This window comes from Pinus tabuliformis, chromosome J, assembly GCF_031772625.1.
Source record: "Pinus tabuliformis cultivar Carrire ecotype Pingquan chromosome J, CPIR1, whole genome shotgun sequence".
NCBI classification, from domain to species: domain Eukaryota; kingdom Viridiplantae; phylum Streptophyta; class Pinopsida; order Pinales; family Pinaceae; genus Pinus; species Pinus tabuliformis.
The window spans coordinates 1160375637-1160381047 of record NC_142295.1 but is presented as its reverse complement, the minus strand read 5'-3'; the positions used below and the strand labels follow the sequence as shown (position 1 = coordinate 1160381047).

At 34.5% G+C, this 5411-nt stretch overlaps 1 pseudogene; it reads left to right on the top strand.

The window, feature by feature from the left end:
- Positions 1-1664: 1664 nt before the first annotated feature.
- LOC149231217 (plant UBX domain-containing protein 7 pseudogene) lies at positions 1665-2963 on the top strand (annotated as a pseudogene).
- The last annotated feature ends 2448 nt before the right edge of the window (positions 2964-5411 follow it).

Here is a 5411-nt window from a genome sequence, read left to right as displayed (position 1 = left end):
TGACCTATTTGAAGTGAGAAACAAGATAAGGAAGCACTGAACTGGAGATGAGATTGTGTGCTTTTTGCGTGAGAGTATCATTCTAGAATATGTAAAACATGGATGCAAAGAGATTGAGTGTTGAAAGGAGGTCATAAAGTCTCCTATGAACGTGTGTTGAAGGTCCTTGGGCTTGTGATTGATCATCGCCAAAATTTTCATTTGTGTGAGTTTCCATGGATACGAGGATATACGCCTTGGGTTTTAATATAAGAACATACAAATGATTATATTGAAAGAAGTCCCTTTATTAAACAAGAGAATCAAATTCATGAGATCTCATATGTTATAAGGTATAAGGTATACATCTTATAAGGAAACAAATGTGAATGTTTTATGAGAGACAATGAGTGCTTAGAGAGAGAATAAGTGCTCCCTATATCTTATTGTATTTTTGGAATTGATTGAATGGTAAATATGTTTTACATATGGGAAGGATGCTCATGAAATTGATAAATTTATTTGATCATGAAATATATAATCATGAACATGATTTTTCATGATAAATTTATTTGATCATGATATATATAATCATGAACATGGTGTGTGAATTCATCGAGATTGGTTGTGCATGAAAAGGGTATTGGTGCGAAACTGAACTTGGTGTCGTACTTATATAAGATTTTCTATATACATATATGTACATGGGAATTATAATTGAAAATTGTAGTTAACTAAATTTTTGTAATTGAAATATTGCATTGAAAAATTTGAAGCATGCACTGAGGTCCCTAAGACTATTATCCAATAACATTTGAGATAATATGCTTTTATTTTTTTATACGAACGAAAAATATTGTTGTCCTATGTTAAAGCTTGGTGAACATTAAAAAACTTATGGTGAAAGAGCAAATTTATATAGAATGAATGATCAATTAATTCTTATAAGCCCTACCCAACCTACTAATAATGAATTCTTATAGGCCCTACTCAACCTACTAATAATGAAGACGATTTTTTGTTGTATAATCAATGTTGTGTTTTGATTTAGTTAAATATGAAGGATAATTATTTATTTGGGTATATTCTTCCTTTCATAATCTTATTTTATTAAATTAATAAATAATATATATTTATAAATTCTCAACATTAAAAAAAAAACTTAAATCCAACCATCTTTTCTTATAGACCGACATAAATTATAAGATTATAAGTTTTATATTAATGAAAACATTAAATTTTATATTAATGATTCTAGAATATGAAAAAGCTCCAAGAAGAGAAGACGTCGCGGAGAGGCTGGTGGAAACGGACATTTGCACTGAAAATTGGATTATCATGTTCGAGGACTGGTCCATCCCTTCTTAACACTGAAATAATTAAGCCGACGTTTGGTTGTGAGGTCTTATTTCCTTTTTAATAATATTAAATTGATATTTGATGGATTGACGTCGTGATAAGAAATAGAATAGGGTCACGTCGTTTGATTAATGTGCACCGAAAATAGTATAGTACATATTAAGAGAGGGGTCAGTTTCTCTCTGACCATGGGTTACTTTCGACATATAGTCTAGCAATAGCATTTGCGCGTCTTGGGTATTTTTTACATAAATAAAGAAATAGATTTCTGAGGGGGATCTATTTGAACTTATATTTCTTGTTCTCGTAACAAAATTCGTTAATCAATGGAAACCTCGGCAGAGAAGCAGGAACAGATTGTTTCATTCGTTGAAATTGTTGGGGAATCGACAGACAAGGCGCGGCGGTTTTTGGAGGCAACCAACTGGAATCTGGACGAAGCGATACAGTTATTCTATGCTCAGTCCGATAATCAAGAATTGCCATCGGCTTCTACTAGTTCTAATTTAAGTAATGCTCCAGTAGTGGAAAGGGAAAGCCATGAGTACAGTGACCATACAGACTATGTACGCCCACCACTACCAGTTAAGAGGGAAGCATTATACGATGATGAGTTTATACGAAGAAGAGATCAACAATCGGCAGAACCTAATTCCTCCTGGGCTTTCTGGGATAAAGGCAATGATAGATTGGAAACTCTGTATCGCCCACCATTGGAATTGATGTTCAAAGGCAGTTTTGAGCAGGCTAAGGTGGAAGCTGCAGGCCAAGGAAAATGGCTCATCGCAAATATACAATCCCCAAAAGAGTTCAGCTCTTATATGCTTAATAGAGACACTTGGGCTAACAAGGGTGTGAGGGAGACTATAAGTGCATTTTTCATTTTCTGGCAAATTTATGAGGACAATGAAGAACGGCGAAAGGTGTCCACCTATTATCATTTGAGTGAGTTTCCGTCAACACTTGTTATTGATTCTATTACTGGACAAAAAATGAAAGCTTGGACAGGCACCCTCGATCCACAGGAATTGTTACAGGATTTAATACCTTATATGGATAAGGGCCCCAAGGAATTCAGCCTTCGAAGGAGGAGGAGGGTCACATCAAATGTTAATGATAATATTGCACATGAACAGATAGTGACATCAAATGTTAATGACAATGCACGTGAACAAATAGTACAAGGGAAAGACGTTTTAGCTGACTTTGCTTCTTTGGCAATCAATGACGATAATCAACCAAAAGCAGTAGAGGCAATCAAGGAAGATAATGAACAAAAAGCACTAGAGGCAATCAAGGAAGATAATCAAGAAAAAGCTGCAGTGAAACGAGAGTACCCAGCTCTCCCAGAGGAGCCACAAAGTGATAAAGGAGTGAACATCTGTCGGTTAGGTGTCCGTTTTCCTGATGGCAAGAGAGTGCAGAGGAGGTTTCTGCAAACTGATCCCATACAGTTACTTTGGTCCTTCTGTTCTTCTCATGTCAAAGAAGCCAGTGATGGGCGGCAATTTAGACTGGCACACGCAGTTCCTGGCGCATCATCTAAGACATTAGAATATGATACCAACTTGAGCTTTGGAGACTCTGGACTTTCCAATACACTCATTTCCATGATGTGGGAATGAAATTTGGAAATGGTAAGATATAGTAAATTCCCTCAAACATTTTGTAGTTTTATTCTGCTTCTATGTCATATGGTAAATGGTAACCTCGCAAGTTCTCACAGATATAACCTTTTCCATGTAAATCCTGTATACGTACCTGTAAACTTACCTTACATGTGAACATTCGAATGTGAACTTACACTTAAACAATGAGAATGTTTTAGAAGTACATTGAATATATTCCGAATCTGAATAATATATTAGGGATCCTATAACTATGCATTGCCTTTTCTTTACGGGAATTGCACCTTCGTAGTGCTTTAGTAAATCTTGAAATTGGATCAATCAAGGCACATGGGGTTGTCAAGGGTGCAATGGTAGTAAATGGCATAGCCTCCGTCAAAGAGATTATGGACTTAGGGGTGGGTTATAATTTTGGTAATGGGTTTGCAATATCGGAGAGGGTATGGGTTAAAAGGGTAGGTTATAATTTTGGTAATAGGTTTGCAATGAAATATTGATCAAACTCGTAAATGTGGTCATTTATAGTTTTTAGTGGGTAGGGAAAATTTTAAGGATAAAGTTAATCTTAATGTTTAGAAACTTTGGTGAATCTTTCTAGTCTTCTATATGTAAATTGTAAAATTTTTGGTGATATTTTTGTAGAAATATTTAGATTTCCAATGATTTTATATTTGTCGATATAATATTTTGGCCATTTTTAATGTAAAGTAATAGTGTACTATCAAATTTGGCTGAATCATTTTAGAAAAAAAATAGAATTTGGCCAAAAAAAAATATTAAAGCATGGAAATTTAATCCACCTACACATATACTATTGAGAAAATGGTATTGTAGGTATTGAGAGAAAATACATTTAATTTGTTCCTTCGTTGTTCTCAAGTCAAAGAAGCGACTGATAAGTGGCAATTTAGACTCACACATAGTTCCGGGTGAATCACCGAAATATTGGAATACGAGAACAACTTAAGTTTCGGGAACTCTTGACTTACCAATACACTCATTTCCATGATATGGAATGAGATTTGGAAATTGTAAAATGTAAACCTCCAATGTTAATTCTATAGTACACATTAACACATTATAAAACTTCGGCCCTCAAGCATTTTTTCACTCTACTCTCTTCACATATCATATTATAGATGCTAAGCATGAACGTGAACACTATAAACATGAGCACTCTTTAAAAATTTCAAAACTTACGGTAGCATTTTGTCATCATATTCTAAATGGTCACGTGTCATGTTTCAATATATATTGATACATCATATTATAAATGGTCACGTGGCACATTTAAATGTTAACACTTCAAACAATGTAATTTAACTTTAAATTTAAAATTTAAGCATTTCCAAATTCCCCATGTTGACCATCTAAATGGGAGGTTCGCTTGATTGAGTGAGGTCATTTAGATTCGCTTGATTGAGTGAGGTCACTGGGGATGCTATAACTATGCAAAGGCAAATTTAAGCATTTCCAAATTCCCAACGTTGACCATTTAGATGGGAGGCTTCCTTGATTGAGTTAGGTCACTAGTGATAACTATGCATTGCCTTTGTTTTACGTGAATTGCATCTTTGTAGTGATTTAGTAAATCTTGAAATTGGATCAATCAAGGGACATGGCTTTGTCAAGGGTGCAATGGTAGTAAATGACATAGCATCAATCAAAGAGAGAATGGAGGATGCATTTCCAAATTCCCCATGTTGACCATCTAAATGGGAGGTTCGCTTGATTGAGTGAGGTCACTGGGGATGCTATAACTATGCAAAGGCAAATTTAAGCATTTCCAAATTCCCAACGTTGACCATTTAGATGGGAGGCTTCCTTGATTGAGTTAGGTCACTAGTGATAACTATGCATTTCCTTTGTTTTACGTGAATTGCATCTTTGTAGTGATTTAGTAAATCTTGAAATTGGATCAATCAAGGGACATGGCTTTGTCAAGGGTGCAATGGTAGTAAATGACATAGCCTCAATCAAAGAGAGAATGGAGGATTGGTTTAGGGGTAGGTTATAATTTTGGGAATTGGTTTGCAATAAAATATTGACTAAGTTCAAGTAAATGTCATTATTTGTAGTTGGAAGTTAATCTTAAAGTTTAGAAACTTTGGCGAATTTTACTAGTCCCTTATATGTAAATCGTAAAATTATTGGTGATATTTTTGTAGATATATTTAGATTTCCAATGCTTTTATATTAGTCAACATAATATTTTGGCAATTTTTAATGTACAATAATGGTGTACTATCAAATTTGGGCAAATCATTTTAGAAAAAAATGGAATTTGGCCAAATTTTTTTTTTTGAAAGCATGGAAAATTAGCCCACCTACACATATTAGCCCCTAAAATTATCCATGCTTGTGAGTTTCCTATTGCAATTGTATTTCATCGAGGATCACTACTCTCTTGCTGGTTTAATGCAACCCCTTACTAAGGGAAGGAAG